This window comes from Tachypleus tridentatus, chromosome 6 (genome assembly GCF_004210375.1).
Source record: "Tachypleus tridentatus isolate NWPU-2018 chromosome 6, ASM421037v1, whole genome shotgun sequence".
Taxonomy (NCBI): domain Eukaryota; kingdom Metazoa; phylum Arthropoda; class Merostomata; order Xiphosura; family Limulidae; genus Tachypleus; species Tachypleus tridentatus.
The window spans coordinates 94,070,607-94,094,879 of record NC_134830.1 but is presented as its reverse complement, the minus strand read 5'-3'; the positions used below and the strand labels follow the sequence as shown (position 1 = coordinate 94,094,879).

General features: G+C 32.9%; 1 long non-coding RNA gene and 1 pseudogene across 2 annotated transcripts in view; one reads left to right on the top strand and one right to left on the bottom strand.

The window, feature by feature from the left end:
• The window catches only part of LOC143253069 (SLIT-ROBO Rho GTPase-activating protein 1-like), a 112,637-nt pseudogene extending 88,674 nt beyond the window's left edge, over positions 1-23,963 (top strand). The window contains exons 9-19 of the transcript XR_013029360.1: positions 4,272-4,451; positions 5,560-5,766; positions 6,001-6,061; positions 6,451-6,529; positions 18,944-19,092; positions 19,254-19,359; positions 19,915-20,136; positions 20,854-20,927; positions 21,162-21,206; positions 21,326-21,506; positions 21,899-23,963. The product of XR_013029360.1 is annotated as an SLIT-ROBO Rho GTPase-activating protein 1-like (transcript). The remainder of the gene's footprint in view (positions 1-4,271; positions 4,452-5,559; positions 5,767-6,000; positions 6,062-6,450; positions 6,530-18,943; positions 19,093-19,253; positions 19,360-19,914; positions 20,137-20,853; positions 20,928-21,161; positions 21,207-21,325; positions 21,507-21,898) is intronic.
• On the bottom strand, positions 7,843-8,670 carry LOC143253068 (uncharacterized). The gene is made up of 2 exons (XR_013029359.1): positions 8,512-8,670; positions 7,843-8,056 (listed from the first exon to the last, which is right to left on the bottom strand). It is a non-coding gene; the product is annotated as an uncharacterized LOC143253068 (long non-coding RNA).
• Positions 23,964-24,273: the final 310 nt, after the last annotated feature.

Below are 24,273 nucleotides of genomic sequence, written 5' to 3'. Positions count from 1 at the left end.
ATTTACAAGTTAACCATGTCTAATTGTATTATGAAGTTAGGGTATCTCTTGAGAAAAGGAAAAGTTTTTTACACAAAATTTTTTCTTGGTTTGTGAGTTTATTATAGGTAAAAGATATTTTGCAAGTTTGTAAACATAGAAAACAAGAGTAGGTGAAATTATTTTGTAATTTTAGTAAGACTTGTATAAGACAGAATGGGAACCTGAAAATAGAATTCCAAAAAGTATTGTTAGAAATGAATTTACAATTTTTTAAATATCTTACTCTTTGTTGAAACTTTTCTCATGCTTGAGAGCAAGCTCAAGTTAGTCATTATTGAGGGGATTAAACTTTCCTCTCTTATTTGAAATGCCTTTCATCATAGAAACATAATCATATCTCTTTAAAATGACAACAATTGCACTTTTACCTGGCCAGGTAACAACAGTGTTTCAGTTACTGACAAGTTATTTCAAGGCAAAAATCTGAAAAGTAGGAGAATGGATTTATTTAACTAATGGGTTGAAATTATAGGAGGAGGAAAATGTCACATTTTTTTTTAAGCTTGCTTTGATTAGATATTCTGTATTTGGTGTGCTATTTTGGCTAAAACTAGGCCAGGATATAATAGTCCTGTGCATATTTTCAAATGAAAATTAAGTAATTTGAGAAACCAAGTTTAAAGACAGGTAGACAAAAACCTTTTGATAGAGCATTTTTACATTGTTCACTTAAAAACGCTGAAATTAGAAATAAAATTATAATGATTCATGTTACTGTATTTTTCACTGAATTAGTTTGTGATGGTTCTTAGGTTGATATTTTCAATCAGACTTTTACGATGATGTTAGTGAATCCACAAAACATTTTTCTTAAATTCAAGACTAGTTATAATGTGTTGGTTTTTTTAGCTGTTTATATCTGTAATATTTTGTTTCAGTTCTTTTCTTCTATTAATGGCTTTCTTTGATAGCAACATTACATAATAGAACTTTAGAATAACTTTGTGATTTTTACACACTATTAACAATTGAATATCAGTACAGAGCTTCCTTAGTTTTGAGTTTAACCTTTTGAAGAGTACAAATAAATATAACCCATCACATCCATACAACTGTCTAAGAGTATTTGCAACTGATTCATCAGATGGGAAACACAGTTTTATAACAAACACTGAAAAGATGATACAGTAAAAAAAATATTTTTAACTACAGACATTTTGTAATTGCTTCAGATTGCATCACTAGCATTAAAAACTGAAAAAGGTAGTTCACAGTCATGTAATTATGAAAAAAACATTAGTTAGTAGAAAGAGTATACAATCACAAGTTTAGAATGAACAATATAATGAATGGTTATATTGATAAAATGTGCAACATGCATATGTTTAATAAGAGAAAACGTTATAAAGAAAGGCTTAAATATAAATATAAACACTGCATCTTTAAAAAATAAAAATAATCACATAAAAATACTTGAAGTCTGGAATTGATTAAATTAGTGACAATAGCAAGGAGTTGATATTATAATTAGTGTTGGGTGACCATTAAAAATGGAAAAATTCAAAACTAAACTTGAAAATGTCAAACTTCTCAAAAAATTGTAATTGGATATAACACTGAGGTGGGATAGTTAGCTTATATTTGTCTCTAGCTGAACTTTTTGTGCTCTTGTGCATAGTAGTGCTTATAAGCTAATGCTGTTTTCTGTAATTAGAATATTGTGAATTATTGTTTTTGAAGGCTTATATTCTAATGATATAATGTGAAGCAACTGAAAAAAATCCTTAATTAAAAATGAATTTAATATTACTGTGTATTTTATATTTACTGTAACACTTTCATAATGGTTAAAAGTAAATTTTTGGATCCTGTTTTATGTACAGTCATGTGAACAAGTTAGGACACCCTGGGAAAGCCTGTGTATTTTTGTAACATTTTTGGATATATAGATATTTAATCTCAATTTTCACAATACTGAGAGATTATAGGAATATAACTAAACAATTAGAACTGAAGAAAAGACTTTTCAAGATCTTCTGTAAATGTAATTCTACAAAAATGCATATTCTAACTGAGGAAAAAGTTAGGACACCCTACCCCCTAATAGCTAGTGTTACCCCCTTTGGCTGAAATAACTGCAGTGAGATGCTTCTTGTAGCCATCTACCAGTCTCTGACATTGGTCTGAAGAAAGTTTGCTCCACTCCTCAATGCAGAATTCTTTCAGCTGTGAGATGTTTGAGGCGTTTCTTGTATGTACAGCCTGGTTCAAGTCACCCCACAGCATCTCAATGGGATTAAGATCTGGGTTTTGATTCTGCCATTCCAGGACTCTCCATTTCTTAGTTTTCAGCCAGTCCTTGGTGAATTTACTGGTATGTTTTGGATCATTGTCGTGTTGCAGGGTCCAGGCTTCAGCTTTAATTTTCATACAGATGGTCTCACATGATCCTCAAGCACCCTCTAATACACAGTAGAATTCGTGGTGGATTCTGTGATTGTGAGCTGTCCAGGTCCTGCTGCAGCAAAGCAGCCCCAAACCATGACACTTCTACCTCCATGCTTCACAGTTGCTATGAGGTTCTTTTCCTGGAATGTTGTATTTGGTTTACACCAAACATGTCCTCTGTTTTGGTGTTATAATGGACAATCTGGTTTATGAGATTTGGGGATGCCATATATTTGTGGTGTGCGTGAGTCGGTCTTGTGTAGGTAGGAATAAAGTGTTTTTGAAATTGTGTTGGCTTTTTTTCATTTTTAGTATTATTTTGTTTAGTTGTGTTTCATGTGTATTTGTTGGATTTGTGTGTATTGGTTTAAAAAGATGTTCTTCATTTTTTGGATGTATTCATTTGTGTTCATTATGACTATAGAGTTTCCTTTATTTGCTTTTAGAATTTTAATGTTTTTGTCTTGTTTTAGGTTTTTAATGGAATTAATGTCTCTTTTTGTAAAGTTGTTTTTTAGCTTTCTGTTTTGTGAGAAAAGTCTTTGAAAAAATCGTTTAAGATGTTGTTTTTAGGTGTTTCTGGAAAATATTAATTTTTCATTTTTTCTGGGAAGTTTGGCTGTTGGATGTCAATAAAATTGTTGAAGTTGTCTTCTTTCTGTTGGTTGTTTTCCATTTTTTTCTTGTTTTTGTTTTCTGTGGAAAGTATCAAGTCTCCTAGCTAGGTCTTCTAAACATGTTTTAATTTCTAAGGTTGGAATGTACCTAGGTGCTATTGAGTCCTTTGTTAAGTAGATGTATCTCGTCTGTGTTTAATTGTCGGTCAGATCTGTTAATTATGAGGTTAGTCAACGGTTTGTTGTGTTGGTGTCTTTTCTGTTGTTTGCATCTTAGTTTATCTAGTTTTTTGTTGTGGCAGATCTTTTTGTCCCTGTCGTTCCTAGTGTTGATTTGGTTTATGTTTCATTGTATAAGTCCGTAAATCTCTGGTTTAATGCATCATGCCAGTTGATGATCTAGGTTCATTTTTTGTTGCTGTAAGTCATGTAGTTCTTTGTATTTCGTGTTCAACATGGCTTTAAGTAGTTTTTTTCTGTAAATTTTCAATAATGTTTGTGCAGTGATTAAAATTTTTTGATAGTTTTACCTTTACAGAGTTAGGCATTAGTTGTTCCTTTCTACATTGTTGAATGAAATAGATGTCATTTCTTCTATTGATAATTCTTTGGTTTAAGTTTCTTAGTTTCTTTACGATGGTATGAGCGTGTACTGTAAATAGTGGTGTAAGGTATGTAAGTTCAAACATAATGGTTACATACATAAGTACAAATACATAAAGAAAACACAAAGACTTATACTTTTCGTACAATAGCCGTGATGAAATAATAATCTGTGATGACTAGAAAACCCATACTCAAAATTAAAGAGACTTACTTATACAACAACTCAAGCCCAAAATAAACCAATATGAAGGAACACCTTTATACCTATATTAATAAATATAATAAAAAAAACTAAGCACACCCCCTACATTCTTATGCTCAGTTACACAACCCCCTTCAAACATGTGGTCAGCTATCGGTCAGTTACCCTTTCAGTAAACCGGTCAGTAAACCCATACCAGCCGTTTTTACATATATATTTTTCTCTACAAGTGGGCTTTCTTGTCATCACAGATTATCAAATACCGTGTTTATGATTTTTGTTCATTTTTTAGATTTTTTGTGTGAACAAAAAATAAATTATTTTGAATTACTGGAAAACAGTTTAAATAAATTGTTCCTTTCCTTAGTCAATGATAAGTTCTTAACTAAAGTTATGTTGTTGTTTTTTTTAATTAGATTTGGAAAACCATGGAAACAGCTGAGCATTCATTATTAGAAATGATCACTGCTAATGATTATAATTGTTCTTCACTGTTTGAGGAAGACAGCTGCAACAAGAATGGTTTAAAACAACCAGAAACACTGGCTTTGAAACTTAGAGCTGACCGACAGGAAACTGAAGATTTCTATTTAAATGTAAGTAGTATAGTCCTGTGGCTAATTTTAAAAGCTGCTTGTTTGAGACTTTTCTTTTTACCACAGTTATGGTTTAATTAAAATAAATATATCTAAAGACTGAAGTGGAATGTAAAAGAAACTGTTTTGTAATTAAGAAATACTGACATTCTTAATTTTGAATGTGTGTGTGTGTGTGTAGTGTTTTGGTATGTTATTTCATTTATGGAAGAAACAGTGTTAGCAGCATTCTTCTTCAAACTTTTTACATGAAAAAATAAAAATAACATAAAAGTATTTGTCTTTTTAGACACTTTTATTAATGTGAAAGAAACTCAGATTAAAACTATAAGCATTGTAATGTATAGCATTCACAGAAATAGCTTTAATTCACCTACTTCAGAGATAACTATGAAAGACATACCACAGAAACTCTAAGTATATTTCTTAGCTAAATGGGAAGACAATTTATACGTTTTCTTCCTTTCCTTTGATAAAAACTAGGGAAACTACTTGTGCTTTGTGTACTAAACGTTTTTGGTTGTGGTATTTTGTTCTTGAGTACACAAAGTTTATTGTGTATTTCAAGTAATTAAATTGGTTTAAGTGACCTGCCTAAATAGCTCACATATGAGGTTTGGTACATATAATTCTAAGTGAATATGATAGCTATGCAAGGCATCTCATTGACTGCACAGTTAAATCTAAGTGAATTAAACTTATCCCACCAAACACCTCTAGTACGAAAGACATTTTGAGACAACTGGTTTGATCTAACATAATAAACGGTTCAACTTATTTAATAAGAGATGCCAGATTTAGTGACACTTTCAAAACCTAGGTGTCAGGGCAAGCATTAAAACTCAACAGGGTAACTATACCATTACTCTAAGTATCTATAAACAGTTGAAGTAATTCACACACAAAACCTTAATATATACTGCTGTTTAAGATGAGTTTCTAAGGAATTACAGATTCATTCTCAAAATACCTTTCCCTGTGCAATACATTGTATTGACTACACCCATTTCTCTTACATGTACACATTACTATTTTAATTATATAAATATATTTATTCTCAAAATATTACGTGAAAACTACAATATTCTGATTTTTTTCCTCATTTTAGAAGTTTAAAGAATATATACTCGTGAACAATCTGATAGGACGGCTACAATCCAAAGCTGAGTTGATGAGAAAAGCCTTGACTGTAGGGAGTTCACCCAGTCAAACCCCACACACAGTTCCTCATAGGGCCAGAAAAAAACGAATTGGTCAAACACCTCTTGCTGGTCAACCTAAACTGTTTGGTGGTAGTCTGGAGGAATATTTAGATGTAAGAGATGTTTATTAAACACAGTTATTAGTTTCAAATCAAACCAGTTACAAATGTATGTTATCATTACGCTAGCTTCATGTCACTATAAGTGTTTCAATAATTGTGTATAGAAAATTGCAGAACTCCTCTTATCTTCATCCATGATGGGCATCTTCTAGAACTGTAGAAATGCATATTTTATTGTGAGAAAAAAAAATCTATATCTAATAATTGTCTGCACTTAACCAACAGATAACCAATCAAGAGATCCCAATGATCATGGAGAGTTGCATACGAATTATCAACTTGTATGGTGAGTTGACAGTACTTCTCTTATAGCCTTGCATTTCATATTTAAACAACAAAAAAGAGGTGTCACATGTTATTTTTTAGATTTGTTATAAAGAATTTACATAATTATCTCTTATTAACAGTTAATATAACATTTTTTATCAAATAAAGAGATTTACTTGTTTTTGTATGATACATAACTCTCACAAGGAGTTTTTCATATCATACATACAAACCCAAATTACACAAACAACTTCCATATTTTGACAAATGTAATCTTCTTTTTATAATAATTTATGTATACTTAGAATAGTTATTGCTAAATTTGTGTATGTTGTTCATTTACCCATATTATTGTGTAGTAATCTGATATGCACTATGCATTGTTTTTGTTCAATATGTACCCATTAGGCCTTCAACACCAAGGTATCTTCAGAGTTTCTGGATCACAAGTGGAAATTAACAGTTTCAAAGATGCTTTTTGAAAGAGGTATGACTAACTTTAGTTATACTGCTTCTTCTAGTGTTTTAGTAAGTTATATGGAACACGTATTTCATACAATCATTTTAAAGCTTGAAATAAACTTAAAAAACATACATGTTTGCCGTTGGGTATAATGTTATCATATGAAGTTGATTCTTATCAAATTACACACAAATGTTGTTAAGTGTTTCAAGTATATAGAGGTTTTGCGTGAACCTATTAGTGTCACGTGACCACAACGAGGTTTGTAAACATACCGCCATATTGGGTGGCAAGTGTCCCGCATGACTGAACGAGTTAACAACTGCTGTATTCAGTACTATTCACATGTAAATGGCTGCTGCTGGCTTTTCATCACTTGTAGCACACCTGACAGGTGCTGATAAGGCCAGGTATGAGGAAAAAGTGAAGGAACTGGGTGTAGGAGACCCGTATATGCTCCTGCCATATGTATTTACGCCAGTAATATCCAGCCAAGACAACGTTGCTCAGAGTCAGACTGTTGCCGGAGTAGATCTGCCAAATATTACATATGGTGACATTTATATATATTTGATAAACAGGACTTCCACCTATACAAATGAAAGTCTAAAAGGTTACAAAAGCCTTGATGCGTACAAGTACTTTGTGGCAGGATTTGTACAGAATGTCCAGATAACCAGGGCAACGTCGGATAAAGTCATCATTACAGCAAAGGTTTGTACATCATGTTATATTACATACATGTATCATGTACTCTGTATGGTAGATTTAACTACATTTTAGACGAAGACTAGATACTGAAGTAAAGTAGGGCCCCCATTTTAATAAATGGTTCAGTATTATTGTACTACATGTGTACTGACTGTTGTCAAAGCTTTAGCCTAGGAGCACTTCTATACATGTTTGTATAGTGATATTAAGACACCTAATTGTCTAGGCTGTTTCAAAACTTAACTTTTGATTTATGATTAATATTTGGTACGGTATCAATATATAGATAATAAATAGTACAAGTAGACATAGACCGTTAAAGCTGGTCAATAGCCATGTTAGGTTTCTGTAAAAATAATTTAATATTTAACTGTTCTATTATTTTTTTATATTATTTTATTATTTGAGTGACACATGTATCCCAACCTGATACCCAGTTGTCTTTAAAAGCTTATATATACACAACTTCATTCTGCAGCTGTTGGCATTCAGATTCAAGTCTAACTAAGTCTGTGAATGATATTTCCATCTGCATACATGTCTCAGTTGTATATTGTGATGTACACAAGTCAAAATTATCACATGTAGCTTCAAGTTCATCAGCAGAATCAGTACAGCTGCTATCAGTGGCAGCAGTGCCAGCAGATTCTATGAAAGCAAGGTCAAGCAGCCCAACAGCAGCTTCATGTCTCTTTTGTTGTTCTTTTCTCCTGTTGGTCACTTTTTTCCTGTTTTCATATTTACACAATTCAGTAGCTTTCCTTCTCTTCAGGGGAGAACGTGTAAAATGAAATATGGAAGGTACATAGTCAGGTGATAGGGGATCATCACTCTTCGTCCCTGAAACAGAGTACAATAATTTAGTTAAGATATAGATCTACAGGCATCATCAGATAATATTTATATATATAACAGATACACTGTACACTTTTAACTGAATATATATATATATATAACTGAATATGCTTAACATTGTTTAATAACTGAATGTACAGCCAACAAAGTAATTATTTGCACACTTTTTAATCTTGTGCCAGTTGTGGTTTTCTGATGAATCACTTAAATTGGTCCTTTAAGAGATATTAACATTTTGTCTTAATGTACAAATAGCTATATAACCTATTCATCATGAATGATATTGTTCCTTCAGTAAATTTACTATTCAGTAATTTAAAAGTAAAAGAAAAGTGTGCAAAAAAATTTCTTTGACTGGTGCAGCAGTGTGTTCTGCTATACATATATCATGCATGTAAGTTTCAATTTATTCAGCCTGGCTATAGATGAATTATACATACCTGACACAAAATGTTTACTACAAAGTCTGGTGTGCTCTGTGGGTGTCCAGTTTTTCCTATTGACAGCTGCAATCCATCGTCTTCTTCGGTCGGGATCTTTAGGAAATCTGTAGTATGACACATTTTCCACCTGTCCATGTCGATTTGAACAGTTAAATGCACAACAGGAGCGTACCATCGCGCACTTTTGACTATGAATCACCCTTGTGTTGGAATATAAACACGCCGAGCGTGCCGCCCATCATGGCAGTCAGCAGTAACTAGGTCAAGAGTGACGTCACATGCAAAACCTCTATATATACTTATTTTTGGTTATTACATTATCACATTGAGTTTTTCTATGTTCAGATAACTATTTATAAGTTTTAACTAAACCTATGTTTGTTCTAATTTGTTGCATTATCATATGAAATTGAGTTTTGCCAAACTTCAGACAGATATCATTAAATTTCAAATAACTAATTCTTACATGGGGTAACTTGTCTGTTAAACTTTAGACAGGTGTTATTAAGTTCCATATAGATACATATTTGATTTTGATTGTTACATTATAAAATGAAGTTGAGTTTTGTCAGAATTTGAAACAGGTGTAGTTAAATTTCAAATAAAAACATCCTTAGCTATTACATTTACCTATGAAGTTAAAATTTGTCAAATTTTAGAAAGATATTGTTAATTCCAATATGATAAGTAACCTCTGATCATATCTAGTTTTTCCAAATCAGTGCTGTCCTCTATATGCAAACTTTTCTTTGAAACTACTCTTGAGCCCCCCACCTAAACTTGCATGTTTTCACATGATATTGCTGTGTTGTTGCATGCAAGTTAGCAAGTGACAACCCTCCACCAAGAGAAATGCAACACATTCTCTTTATATAGCTGACTCTCTCTAACTGATTGTCCAATCAACACATCTCTGTTTGGCACTCTCATGTTCAAACTATCTACAAATCAAAACTGGTTTTGTAGAAAACTTACTTTTGAAATTCACATTTCAAACTAGTCCTGCACTTGCAGATTTTGTGAGCCTTGTTATTTTTCTATACAATGAGTTCTCAAATCATTGTAACTTCTGCATTGTCTGGCATGAGAGTAAAAGATGACCATGCTTGGCAAACAACTACAGTGATGTTGGATTCCTCTTTTAATTGTCAGGGAAGTGACAGCCATTGTATGACAGAAAATGGAGTCTTTATATGGCTTAAACCCTCTTCTGAACTTGCTATAGATATACCTCATCTTATGAATATTTTAATGGTGATGAGGATTTTGATAGTCTTTTCCAACAACTTACTTTTGCCAGTGCCAGTATGGATTTTTCTTGGGCCTTCATCTTCCTTCTTTGACATGGTTTCTCAGGTATGTTACCCACTCTCTTTACACCCTTTATCTTATGATTTTTTCCTTTCCCTTTTTTCATTCATCCCCTTCTGTTCTTTTCATCCTCTTCAAATATTCAGGTCCATGCTGAACATTTTTTATATCAACTTTGTGCTGGTTGACCTGTCTCTTCTGGTTGACACATAGCTTGGCTTACTTCTTTTAAGCTATGGATTCAGATCCTTTGCTTTCTATTCAACTTTCTCGTGATCAATTTTCTCACCTTCATCTTACACGGAATAGTATTTTGTGTTATCTTTCCTCCATTCACCATCTTTCTGAGGCAATACACTATTCATCTGAGATATTTTCAGCAGATGCTTGTTCCGTTATTTGCATGATTAATGGAAAACTCAGGATCTCTTGTCCTCAGTGATTCACATTCCCTGAACATTGATTTCACCTGATGGCTTAACAGAACCAATCCTACAGAAAGTGTTTCACTTCCTTCTTCTCATCAAATTCTCCATCTTTTTACAGATGCTTCTCTGATAAGATGGAGCATTTGTGTCAACTACTTGGTGAGTTCAGGCCATCATTTCTATATATTTTTGGAACTCTTGATGGTTCATTACCTATCAGTTGTATCAAACTATTTGGTAGTGATTGTAACAGTTTACTGTCAAACGTTTATTTTAATACCTATGTTTGTTTCAATATAGGCTCCCCGCTAGTACAGCGGTATGTGTCCTGATTTACAATGCTAAAATCAGGGGTTCGATTACCCTCGGTGGGCTGAGCAGAGATAGCCCGATGTGGCTTTGCTATAAGAAAAAACACGTTTCAATATAGTTTTTTTTTATGCATGTGATGTATATTGTTGGATGTGTATTTTGCAAGTCTTACCTGTTCTCTAAATTTGTAGAGATTATTGAGAGCAAGAATCAACAATATGTGGTTTATGAAAATACTAGCTTGTCCTCAATCACTGTTGAACATTGAAGAATCTCACGTGACTGGTATATAAAAGCAAGACATCAAAAGACAGTTACATACTGTTTGTCAGCTACAGTCAATATACTATAAGCCTTGGAAGTTATAACTGTGATTAACATTTATTAATCTGAAAACTACAGAATTTGATTAGTAATGTTTATACATTTTGAACATTACAAACCGTTCAACTTCAGATGTTAGTATTTCTATTAGGACAATAGATATCTATTTTCCCCTGGGCCAAACAAAAATATAGAGCTAGCTAGCATTCCTGTCAAGTAAAGTTTATCTGTGTATCAACATAAAAGTAATTTGCACCTCGTAGACCTGGACCATTGATGAAATATTAAGTTTCAGACCAGATAGAAGACTGACTACTGTTTGTAAGTTTGTTAAATTTTTTATTATAAATAACTAATTGTAATAACCATTATTATAAATTGTATTTTTCTTGTATATTAAAATATGTTAAGAAAGAAAACTGTGTCAATCTTGTTGGCAAATATCGTAAATCTGATACCTATTGAAATTCAATTAACTTCTAAGTTAAAAAATTAAAATTTTTTACTCTCAATATGGAAAACTCAACAATGGTGTCCCATATCAGTTGCTAGTGAGCACTCATTTTCATTCTCTCTTCACTATTTCCATATTATTGATCTTCTCTTATGGTTCCACTTTCTGCCAGTCTGACTAATGGCTTGCCATTTTTATGGTGTCACAAATGTTGTCATAGGTTATTCTGAGATCCATCAAGATACATCCTATGGAGTGATCCCTCAATCCTCGGGTTGTTTTCAGTAGCTTCATCCTCATCTAAGCATCCCTTTCATTGATGTCTCTACTGCTTACACGTCCTTCCCTACTGTCTGTTTTGTGTCTATTGGTTTTGGTGTTAGATGAATTTAGTCAGAACTGGTCCAAACTCTTTTTTTTTTGCTTAATCCCCCTTTCAATTTCCTCCCTCATGTTCTTCCTCTAGTCTGGGATACTGCATATCTGGTCCTTCTTGTAAAGCCTTAATTTCCTCTGTTGAGTGCTCTACAGTCCTCTCTTTTTTCACTCTCTCCCATTGCTCTTTTCTTCCATCCAGCTCCATTGTCATTCTCACTTTGAGCATGGGATTTACCTAGTCCCTTGTATGATGTTCCAAACTCTTTACACATATCTTCCTTTTTAACTGTTCCATTCATCCATTCTCACTCCTTGTATATTAGTATATGATGGTGTATTGTACTTTTCACAATTAGTCACTGTGTCTTTTTGTTCCCCATCTCTGAATTTTTAACATGGCTCTTTAATTTGAGATCATTTATGATAACTATTATTGGTTACCAAACAGTTATATCTAGTGTTTTGTGGTTTCCTTGTTACTGTCAGACTTTTTCTTCTGCAACCCTTACTGTGTACTTTCGTTCTTTTTACCACCTTTATCCTCTCCATTTTTCTTGCCTCTCCGACTAAGATCCTAATGTTGTTCTTCATGCCCTTACCCTCCCTTTTGAACCTCTGACTCCCTGTTCCATATACCATATAGCAAATGAAAGTGACAATATGTTCATACCTATATTTATCCCTTATATTTCTCATCTTTATTCTCCCTTGGATCTTGTTTGCTTCCTCTGTTCTGTCCATATGATCTATTGTTATATGGCTCACGCTTCTCCCTTTCATGGTTCCCAATCTCATCTCTTCATTTCTTGACATTTTTCTTTTACTTGTGATTTTTCTACTATTACCCTTACTGGACAGCTTCACCAGCTCACCTATTTAGCATATTTTTTGGATGGGGATACATGTTGGTACTTCCAGGTGTCTCTATATCAAATTTGGTACCTTACAAATTTTTTTTGCTGCTCACTTTCTTTGCCCATTGGAGAAGTATGTTCAGGCTGGTATGTCGACAACCCTTCACACCTTTATTGCACACTATTTCCATCATCATTTGACCATTTCTTCTTTTTATTTATTTTACACACCTTTTACCATCTCTAAATGGGCACGTTCTCCTTTCTTTTTATCTTCCTTTTGAAGGGTTTTCTTACACCTTATAGTATCCAGTCAGTGGCAAATGGTGCCTGCCAGGTACACTTATTCAAAATCTACACAGTGAAGAGCTACCAAGGCTTGCTATAGCACTCACACATGAGATGGGGTATTCCACAATTTCCTGTTCAGACCATACCCACTCATTCACTACCATGAGTAAGGCAGGCAGAGGATCCCTGCCTGTCCTCCATGCATAGAGGTAAGATCTAGTGCTGCCCTTTTAAAATTATGATTTTTTATAGCCCCTGTTACACTATCTTATGATGATGCACTCTTCTGGAATTTCCAGTGTGCTTTCTCCTCATTTTTTTCTTCTAGTGGACTATGGGAGTTCTTGCTATTTACTAGTCCTAATATATAGGTTGGTAGAACATGGAAGTGTCCTTCTGAGAGTGACAAATTCCACTCAATAGAGGGTAGAGTGGCAGTATTCTGTCCATGTTGTACAGTTCACCCCTCTGGCGAGCTTTTCCCCATCCTGTTGCTTTCCAGATGTCAAGTTCTTAGGTGGTCTGGTGTTGATTGGTGCAGGATGAGACAACATAAGTCCTCTCTCAGTTGCAATTCAGGTGTAACATTTTCATTCTGTCTCACTGAATTTGAGGTGAAGATAGTATTTACTCTCCTTCTACCATGGTTAGAAGCCAAATTCCTGGTCTTGGACTGCATTTGACTCACCATATACAGTCTGATGCATGCTAAAGACACTACACATCTAGAACTTCCAACAGTCTGGTGTGGGTTCTCAATTGTGCTTGTATTTTCTGCCTGTTCTCTGAGGTTGAAATGAGGTTACGTGGTGTATCAAAAGTATACATTTTATAATAATTAAAATGTATTTCTGATACATACCTCTGTTCACACTTCTGGTGCATCTTATTTTATTGCCTAATCTCAAAGTATTAATTGAACACTCAGTATAGGGGAAGACAGCTGCACTAGGAGGCAGTGTCACACCTCTGTTGGTAGAGGGCTATTACATGCACCAGTGCAGTAATATCACATGGAAAGATATGAGTTTAGATGAAAGCCTCAATGCTCATACTGAGCAAAAAACATTTGCACTGAATTGGGAAAGCAATACGTGAGGGAATTATTACATTATCATACAATGTTGATGTCTGTGAGTCTTTAGACATGCATTGTTAAGTTTCAAATATATCATTGTCATCATTCCCTTAGAGACCTCAAGTGGCTCATAGGGTAACTCTAAAAGCTTTCCACTGCATTTAGTTTTATGCCCTTTCCTCAAAATTTATTATGTCCAGGTTTTTATCTTGTATATCTCTTTTGTTTTGTTTTCCTAAATATCTGTGTTCCTCTGTACCTTCCAATTGACCTTACCATTGTTAACAGCTAAACTAACTTAAGTTTCACGTGTCATTGCTTCAGTCATTCTAATCATTGCTTGTGTGTCATAACACAACATACATGCATCATAAACATATTATAAATCATTAAAAAAACCAAAAACTATTTAACTGTTCAGTACCACGATTTGTATAAGCATCTTTCCTAATAACACATAACAATGTTCAACAAGAGAATTGACAGAATACTAGCCTGTCTAACATCAATTCTAACTTCAAACCACTCTGTATTATCTGTACCAGCTCTCACACAACTTTCAGATTCTTCAGATAATGCATTTATCACACTGTTTATTTTTTCTGGGAATCAGTAGCAACAAATGCAGATTGTCTGTGTACATTTTTGATAGAGATGCATACATTTCTTTTTTGCTCTTATGTTATCATATAAAGTTGAGTTTTATCAAAATTGAGGCATTCATTGTAAAGTTTGAAATATACATACATACTTGTTCTTAGTTATTATATCACCATATCAAATTGAACGTTTGTTAAATTTTGACTATATATATAAATATTTATTTATAGACATTACATTATCATATAAAGTAGATTTTTCTCAAACTTAAGACATGTTTTTTTAAATTTCAAATACATATGCTTGTGGTTATTACACCATGATTAACTTTTAAAAAACTTCAAAGAGGTATTGTAAAGTTTGAAATACATATGTATTTGTTCTTTGTTATTAGATTATCATATGATGTTAATTTTTGTCAAACTTCAGTAATTTAATGTAAGGTTCCAAATACATAATATATGTTTGTTTATAGTTATTATATTATTCTGTGAATTTGATTTTTTTAATTCAGTGAAGAAATATTAAGTTCCAAATGCATGCATATTTGTGTTTTTCTATGGTGTCCAAAAAAATTTTTGTCAAACTTCTGAAAGATATTATTCATTGTCAAATAAATAACTGATGGTGAGAAAATTTTGTTGAAACATTAAACATTTGTTTCTGTTAAGTATTTACTAAAATTTTCTTTAGCATTCCTTCAAACCATTTCCAAATTTTCTAATATACATATTTGTTTTTGGTTATTACATTATTATATGAAGTTCAAGTGATAACATTTTCTTTATCTGAAGATTTATTTCAGATAGATTCATATCTCTGCACCAATAAGAGATTGCATGCAACTACCACAGAATTTCTTGTGCATGCTACAAGCATTGGATAAACTCTCAGTCTCTACATGTGTTTATGTATATTGTGCAAGCCCATGACATAATCATCATAATAGTGTAGCACTCCAACAACAGGATGGTGATACAACCTCCATGCTCAGTAATGACTGTAGCATTGTAAATCCAAAGACTTGCCACTGTTCCAACAGGAGACAGATATACCAATGAACTAGTTTTGCAGAAAATCCCATCTCAGTGGTGACACTGAGTAAGTATGGATTGGTTTAACACTCTTCATATTTGTCCATTTGTTATCAATTCTGGAGGCAACTTCAGTTACTCAGCAGGATCCAATAACACTAAATATAAACGTAGTATTTGTTCCTGTTTGGGTGTGTTGCTTCTTTTTTCTTTTTTTTTCTTTCTTGTTGAATGTGCATGAAAAGAATGTACCATAAAATATGTGAAAGATATATAGATCAAACTAAATCAGTGAAAGAGTTGGAAAATAAAATAAACAAGCAAAACACCACCCTGGAACTTATGGATAAACTGGAAGAAGGTGAAAACCAGGAGCACATTAAACTGTCCAGTGAAGTATGCAGTGGGAAATCAATGTGTAAGCATACAAAATCCTGCAAGATCTCCACCAAAGGAAACAAGAGAGGCTCTGATGTGCCTAATCTGAGGGGAGGTGACAGAAAAAAAACAGTAAGTCACACTCACTCAAAAAAGGAATGTACAAGATAGATGAGTTCACAAACCAGCTGGTGAAAGTGAAGTGGATAAGTCTCTAGAGGAGGAAATGAGGCATAGAAGAAACAGGCAATGGCTACATCCATGAAAGGGGGTAGTCTTAACTGGACGTTAAAGATGATGTGGAATAGAATAACCAGATAATGAAGAAATTGAATGGAGCGAGATGAGAGAAAAATAACTGATCACCATTCTGAGCAGTCCAAAACTTTGAAATTAAAAAAAATAATATGATATAGAGGATGAGAGGAGGCAAAGCATTAATGTATAAATAAATATGACCACAAATAAGTACAAGAAGAAAACAGCCAAAAGATAGGGAATAGTACTAGACAAGAGACAAAAAGTATGGTAAGCACTGCTCAGTAACTAACAATCATTGAAACAGACATACGAAAAAATTATCAGGTGGAGCATAGGTCCAGAAAGCAGGTGACTTCATGGTGACTTTATGTAATAAATGGCCATAGAATGAATAATCATAAGAATAATCACAACTGCAACTGAAGATTCTAGCAAGCTTGAAAATCTGCAGACATCTCCAGATTGTTGATAAGCAGACACTCCTCCACCAGTCTAAACTTCAGAGATTATGAAAGTGCTGAGAACTGCTTCACATTCCCAATCAGAAAGGAAAGCATTGTTGCAAAGATTCAAGTTAGGTTTAGGGAAGTGGGGAAATAATTTAGTTCAAGTTGGGGAGATTGAGCAACTACGACAGAAATAGAAAGAATGAAAGAGGAATTGAAAGGCATGAAAACAGAAAAGAGATTACAGAACATGTTCTACAGATCCTCCAGAGCCCATTAAAGAGGATGCATGTGTCAAGAGAAGTCAGAGACTCCAAAAACAAGGGAACTCTAGATATAGAAAGAGTGAAGAGACCAACATCATGACCTTCAAGACATGAAGATACAACAAAGATTGTATTCTCAAGACAACTGATGTGGTCTTAAAAGTTTAATTAAAATAAAGTACAGAACAACATTTCAACCTTCTTAGGTCATTTTTAGGTTGATAGTTTTTACTCCAAGTGGGTTTTTCTGTCATCACAGGCAACAAAGGTTGTTAAGTTTACTCTGCAAGAAGCAAGAGAACTCATAAGAGGATGTCAAAGATGCAGAGGATAGGTGAAAGGATGAGGAGAAAGAAGAAATAAAGTAAGAAAAACTTGCACAACCTTGGGGTTACAACTGAAGGGAGACTATAAGCATACAAGAGGAAAGAAGACAGGCATTAAAGGTTAAAGAGCCAAGAATCAGTTCCAAGGAAGACTGACCACCAACTGTCTTAATAGCATATTAGGTGAGAGAGTGAAAGGTGAGTAGAAGTGATAAGACAAGAAACAGGAAGAAGGTTAGCCTCACAAGATTACTATGCTTGGGTAGCACAAAGAAGAATTGTGGTGGCTAAAGAAAATAAAGTTTGTATGAGATGGAAGGAACAAAAGTGCAATGAGTAAAAAAGTAACGTAGCACTAAATAAATAAAAGCATTAAATCAAAGTGACTAGACTCTCAAAAAGCACAGTTAAAAACATCTCTGAACCCAAGCAATGTCAAGGAAAGAATAAACTTGTAATCATCTGCTAGATTACTGCACATGGAGGTTGTGTTGCTATCCTATTGATTAAGGCCTACAGCATTATAACAGTTAAGTCCTATACTGACACAATACACTATTTCAACTTAAGGTATGCACAGAGAATTCTATAGCAGTTATGAAATGAGGTAATAGTTCTTGGTAGTGCAAAGATGTAAGTGACATTTTTTTAATTTTTAAACTTCAAATGTGTATTTTTGATTTTCAAATACATGCATATGTTTTCTTGGTTATGTTATCACATGAAATTGAATCTTGTCGTTTTTAGGCAGGTATTAAGTTTTAGGCAGATACATATTTATTTTTGATCATTACATTCTCATATAAAAGTGAGCTTTGTCAAACTTTAGGTATTGTAATTTTTTATCTATTCTAATGACAGCTAGTATGGGTATTAAAACTTTGATAAAATAAAGTACACAACAATGTTTCAACCTTCTTAGATTAGCTCAAGAGATGGACTTCAAATCCATCACATCTCAAATGCTTTTGTTTGTGTGTGTGTGTGTATATAATAAACAGAAGCAGACACAAACAAAAATAAAAGATGCTGCACAAAATCAAAAGGATACCCAGGGTGCAGGCTATAATATGGGATATAAAATGTACCCTAGATTTTAAAGGTGGCTGTGGAAGTATGATGACCCACATTGTGGTGCAGATACACCATCTATCAGTTTTAACCTTTGTTTGCCAATCTCACATGAAGAAATTCATAAAAATAAATAATAATTAAAATTAAATACTACTAATAATAAAATAATTAAAATATATAAAAATTAGGAGAGTGAGATGTAGGTGCTCAAGCTCAATATTCCACATCTATATTGCCCTTATCTATATCACCCTTGATAATATCACTGGAAATACATTCTTGACTGTTGAGTATAATCTTCTGTAGACATATTGAGCTCAATAAAAATATGAGTTCAAGTTATCATGTACTTGGAAGGATAAAATAAATATGAATATTATATATGGCCATGTGAACATAGAACTAGATCTTTAGTTCTATGTGTGTATGTGTATGTATATGCTTCTGTAGCACATAAGTAGGAAGTCAATGTGATGTTTCTAACCATACCTACAAATATGATTCAACTAACCAAACGAACTTCCATTATTCACATTTTATTATGTAAAATGGCTTTAAAAGTAATAGCTTTTAATTCATAAATTATTGAAACTAACTAAAAAAACTAAGTAAAGGGTTCAAATTCTAGGGGAGAATCCACTAGCAGATATCACTGATGCCAGTGACATCAACTCTGTGGCGGGGCTCCTGAAGCTTTATCTACGAGAACTGCGGGAACCTTTGTTTCCCATTTTCTTCTTCGAACAGTTTGTGGAAATAAGCCGTAAGTGTGTTAAAGAACATTAGTAATAAAAATTAAAAGTTTAACAGTAAGGATATTTATTACTGATTTCTAATACTTTGTATCGGATTTAAATAAATATTCATTTACAGTTACAATAATTTTTTTTTGTAACCATACTAGTTTTGTTTGTTATCATTTAGAAGTGGAATCAAAACAAGAATTCATCAAAAGAGTTCAAGATGTTGTTTCTACTCTTCCTCGATCAGTTTTTATTGTACTACGTTACCTTTTTGCATTTATAAACCAGTAAGTTTCCTTTTCCTCAATTTTATTTGGAGATAAAGCACCTAAATGCATGAATATTCAAAATGTTCTTTGAATAGTTAATGATAGTTTAGTGAGGAACTATTACAGTACAAAAATTTTTTTGAAATATTTGGTGATAAATTAGATACCTTATTATGAACACAAGAAAAATTGAGTTCAATAAAAATATGAGTTTAGGTTATCATATATGTGGGAGAACAAAATAAATCTGAACATTATTTATGACCATATAAGCATTGTTTAATTTTAATTTATATGTATACTATTGGAATTATCTATACAAGAAACTCCTGTTAGAAAACTGGTCTTGTTTTAATTTGCTCTTGTACAAAGCTTTAGACAAAAGGTGAAACTTCCTGAAATGTGACTAACGCAGAATAAATAGTTTTTTGTTTTTTTTGTTGCCTAAATTAACAATTTCTGTATTGAAAGAAAATTATTTTTTAGCTCGATGCACACATTATCTAGGTTTTATTTACGTTTGAGATTTACAAGTTATTTTCTTTTAGTATCTTACTTTTAAATTTAATGCAGCCTCTCAGAGTTCAGTGATGAAAATATGATGGATCCCTACAATCTAGCCATCTGCTTTGGTCCCTCACTTTTGCCTATTCCGGAAGACAAGGATCAAGTTCAGTATCAGAGTATCATAAATGAACTCATTAAGAATATCATTATCTATCAGGAAGAGATCTTTCCAAATGATGGAGGGATCATCTATGAAAAGTACATCAGTACCAATGTTCCAGATGAAAAGTAAATTCAAGTTCTTTATTTTTAGCTAGATTCTGTCATTACACTGTATCATGGTATATTACTACTTCTCTTATAGTATATATTTTAATATGGAATTGTGACAACAGCTTGCAATATACATGCTTAAACTGTAGTGAACCAGTGAATTTGTTTTTATGTGCTGGAATACAAATTAATTACTCTAGCCTGTGTGATATTAAGTTAAACACACCAAATTAGGACAAATAATAACATTAATTAATGTTTGCTAAACACCAAATTACTTACATTTAAGAAGGGTTAATAATATCATTTGAAATAACTTTCCAGTATTTTTTGGAATAGTTATGAATTCTTCTTTTGAGCAAAATACCTAAATTTGATTGACATGCAACAAAGTAAAGAATAGTATAACTGAATTAGTCTCATTTTTTCAATTATTTATTTTATCTATTACTGTTTGGGGGATCATAATTTTCCAGTTAAGAAATTATAAGCATTGAGTCTTGGCTTAATAAGTTGCAGTTTCATTTCTTTCTCATATTCAGTGAGGGTATAATATATAACAAACATGTTTATGCAAGTAAATGTTCTTGAATTACAGTAGATAAAACTTAAAAATAATCTGTTGCCATTGCCAGCTGAATAAAAAAGTATGAATATTATTGGTTGAAGTTGTCAGCAAATTGGCTTTCAGTTTAAATAATTAATATTAACAGGACGTTTTGTTGTATTCAGTGACATGGGAGACTCACCCCCTGAACAAGGAGGTGATCAGTTGGATGAGGATGATACAGCTCCAGTTGAAGATGGTGAGTTGAAGACAATATTTTACAGTTACCATTAAACTACATTAAGTGTAAATGTAGAGTTCTTCAAATTAGAATATCTTTAAGCAAAATAATAAGAAAAAGATTACCTTTTGTGCAACTGCACTTAGTAACAAAACTGATTCTTTTAACTGTTATTGTGTGCCATATTTATGCAAAAAAAGTTACAATATCTGTAAACAAACTCAGTTTATCTTGTATATTTTCCTACTACAGATGTTGTCTTTAAGGAGAAAGATATATCTCTAACAGTCTTTGGAAGTAAGTGCTCCTTTTTTATCTAACTGTATAGATAAGTTTCAGTATGTTTATTAACTGTATTAATTTTCCTACCAATATGTAATATTAAAGGTCTTGAAACTGTACCTTCTTTACTCTAGAGACTGATGTTCTTGAGGGTGTAGCACAACACAGTTTCACAGCTCGTTCCAATCGAGAATTGTCCTTCAAGCAAGGGGACACACTGTTACTGTATGCTCAAGTTTCTAATGACTGGTGGAAAGGAAGTTTTAATGGGCAAGAAGGACTGATTCCTGATAAGTATATCTTATTAAAAATTGGGTAAGTGATTGAATAATCACCTGTTAATGGGAAAGTACTGATATTTACACATCCCTTTAATCTAATTTTCTGCATATAATAGTTTTAGTATAATATTATTCATTAATAATAGAGTTTCAATTTATAATGCAAGGATAAAAAGTGGACAATAAAATTAGTATTCACTTTAACTAGTGCTAACAGCAGTTATGGAAAAATGTATCACTGAGCTTCTAAAATACTTTGATGATGATAAACTATGATCATGTGTAGTTTTAGTAAATTGTGTAATATTTTCTTAAACAAGGATTATGGTTTATCTCAGTTCACGCATGTGTATTGTTAACATTGCTAATACATTTATTTGAGCCATAGTGGTGGACTGTGAAAACTGTGCAAATTATTACTTTTAGGGATGAGGATAAAGAACGACTTAGCCAAGATGGAAGTGAGAAACGCCATAGTAGCAGTGATTCTGTATCAGTGTTTAATGCAAGTCCTAAAGCCAATGTTGAACAAAGGATCCCTGAAGAGAGGACTATTAGTTCTTCATCAGATGCTCTTGTCTTTTCCAGAGAGACAAGCGTAACAAAGGCCTCAACTAGCTCATGGCATAGTTGTGTGTCAATACAGTCTCAAAGTGAAATTAAGCAACAACACAGACTTAGCCCTGGTACATTAACTAGTCATTTAGAACATAACAAAGTTATGCATTTGGATAGTGTTCATGATGTCATGGAAGATGTACTGGAAGTAAAGGATTTGGCATCATATGATTTAAAAGATGAAAAGTCAGATGGTGAACTTGCACGAGACTTAAACAAAGCCTTAGCCTCAGTTTTTTCTAACATAGACACACTAGAGAAAGAAAAAGGTTCTCGGAGGAAATTTACTTGTGAGGATAAAATTCTTTCTTCATCGTGCAAAGATACCCCTGATTTAGTGATGGACCTTCCAGTGAACCATTCAAGCCCCATCCCCACGTCCAAGATGAGTAATGACAACCATGTACTTCTTTCTCATTCTAACTCTGAAAGTTCAGATGGGCTAGAGATGACCACAGCAGATTGTTTTGCTAAGTCAAACCAGTGCACAATGAAGAAAAGTACAATGTTCAAAAGCATTGATTCAGTTCCAACTCAACCTCTTTCAAATGATGCTCAGACCCAGACTTTTCCAACAGTCAAATGCAGTGCAAGCATCAACCCTGAACTAACACCAACTTCTTCTCCCATGTTTCAAAAGAAACATTTACATGCCAAACCTAGCACATTTCCCATCTCAAGATGTCCTACCAAATGTCAGACAACATCTGAAACAGAGATTAGCAAAATTCCGCCTGAAGTCCCTCGCAAACCTGGAAAGTCAAAAGTTGACACTGTAAAGGCAACATATCCAAGGCACATTCTTGAATCCAAGTCAAGTGGTAGTAACAGTGATGAAGAGGTTGCAGATTCAAAAATCGTTACCACTAGTGGGATTTCAACATTCAAACCATCCATTAAGAACAAACCACTCATCATGAAGAAGACTTACAAACCTGTACCATCACCAGAGTCATTTCATCAATTCCGAGAAAGAGAGTATAAGCAGACATCTTGCTAAAAATATAAACTGTGATGCTCCTTTTTCAAATAACATGTCAAAAATAAAAATCTCATTTCTTAGAATCTTCTTTATTAGGTGTGTTCTGAGTTAATCAGATTCCCTTTCAATGTTTTTATTTTTTTCCCCATTTAAGAAAGTGTGCATTTATGTTAGGTATTATGTAATATAATTTACATAAAACTGTATTAATACCATGAAGTTTCTTGTACAGAGGTAATTTTGATTTCAGTGTTATCACTAACTTTTTTATTCATTCAAGTTTTTATATATTTTAGATAATTCACTGCTTCTGAAGACATTTAATTTATAACTTGTGACAAGATCACATGCATACTATTTAGCATAAACAGACTTGTGATAATTTGTCATATCTAAGATATAAAAATACAAAAAACCAATTACCAGTGAGCTAAATTTAAGCAAAGCTATAAAGTTTGCCTTAAAAAAAGTAAAAATTAGACACTTTTTTTCAGAACTGCAAGTTATATACAACTGAAGATTGTTTTTTTATGTAAATTAGGTCATTAACTTGTTTCAGAGTTGAAAACAAACTAAGTTTTGATTTTAAATAATACTTATAGAGAAATGTGAAGATTTTGTTAATTGTTATTCCATAGTTCTATTGTACTGGGTTCCAGTTGTATATTTTTTATGAATATAGAACACAGAAGAAATAGTATTGGATTACTAAAAAAAATGTTGATGTTTAAGTAATGACTTTTTAGTTAGTGTCAATTTATTGTATTGTACCTTGTTGGCAAAATGCAACTTGGATTAAAACCAAAGGTTTGGGGATCGGTCCTGTGGTATAGATATAAAAATTAGAAAATCATTAGGAGATAATAAAGATGGTGTTATTTCTAAAGCTGATTAAGGAGGATAAATTCTAGTTCTTAATAAATATGACAATGTTAAAGGTATGGAAGAGCTAAGAAATGATGATACATATGAAAACTAAAATATAACCCAACAAATACATATCATGAATTACTATCAAAAAGAGTTAAAAACTAACTTTAAAGATACAGAAAGGAATAGATTAATTTCAGAAAGAAACTACAGGCATACAAGCTCAATAACACACATACACACAAACAAACAAATGCACAGTTGTACATACTTAGACAACACTAGTACTCATATAGTTTGCCCAGCAGATTATGTCACCTGTTTTTAGTTA